Below are 1,342 nucleotides of genomic sequence, written 5' to 3'. Positions count from 1 at the left end.
AGCACTGACTATATTCCTGGTGCTGTAACTTCTGTGACTTATTCCACACTTGAAAGTCTGTACGTCCCACCCTCCTTCACACATTTTGCCCATTCCTCAACCCCCTCCTTCTAGCAACCATCAGTTTGTTCTTTCCTTATGGATCTCTTTCTGTTTTACTTGTTTGTTCATCGCTTTATTTTATTTTTGAGATTCCACATATAAGTAAAAACATATGGTGTTTGCCTTTCCCTGTCTGACTTATGATATTTAGCAAAATGCCCTCTAGATCCATCTATGTTGTTACAAATGGCAAGATCCCATCCTTTTGTATGGCTGAGCAGTATTCCATTACAATATATCACATCTTCTTTATCCTTTCATCTATCAATGTACACTTGGGTTACTTCCGTATCTTGGCTATTGTGAATAATGTGGCAAAAACCACAGTGATTTTCTATGGGGTTTTGTTGGAATAGTGTTTTTGATAAAACATTTTGATTAATCAGAATAGTCAGCAAAATGAGTTTGGTCCATAGCTACTGATTTTATACTGACAGTCATAAATCACAATCATAAATCACTGACATGGAACCTACAGGTAGTTAAAAAATTTTGTAATGTATATTTGTTGGGTTTTTTTTTTGAGATAGAGAAATAGAGCATGAGTGGGTGAGGGGCAGAGAGAGAGGGAGACAGAATGAGATGTGGGCTTTAGGTTTTGAGCTGCCAGAGCCACCCCAACATGGGACTCAAACTCACAAACCGTGAGATCATGACCTGAGCTGAAGTCAGATGCTTAACCGACTGAGCCACACAGATGCACTTACAGATAATTTTAAAGGAAGACACAATTCACCCAAGTCTATCTTATAAAAAATGCTTAACAAATGAGCTCAGCATTTCCTGTAGCTGTGATATAGATACAGGAAGATAGTACAAAATAGTTTAAAATTTCAGGGCACCTGGGTGGCTCAGTTGGTTAAGCTTCCGACTTTGGCTCAGGTTATGATCTCATGGTTTGTGGGTCTGATTCCTCAGTAGGTCCTGTACTGACAGCTCAGAGTCTGGAGCCTGTTTTAGATTCGGTGTCTCCCTCTCTTTCTGCCCCTCCCCCACTCACTTGGTCGCCTGCATTCGCTCCTGCGCACGCTCGCGCGCTCTCTCTCTCTCTTTCTCTCTCTCTCTCTCTCTCTCTCTCTAAAAAATAAAAACCATAGACTACTCTTATAATGTTTAGGTAAGTTCCTTCTATTCCGACTTTCTCAAGGGTTTTTATTAGGAAAGGGTGCTGTATTTTGTCAAATGCTTTTTCTGCATCTATCGACAGGATCATATGGTTTTTATCCTTTCTTTTGTTAAT

The sequence above is a fragment of the Suricata suricatta genome, chromosome 10 (assembly GCF_006229205.1).
Source record: "Suricata suricatta isolate VVHF042 chromosome 10, meerkat_22Aug2017_6uvM2_HiC, whole genome shotgun sequence".
NCBI lineage: Eukaryota > Metazoa > Chordata > Mammalia > Carnivora > Herpestidae > Suricata > Suricata suricatta.
Note: the sequence above shows the minus strand (reverse complement) of the source record.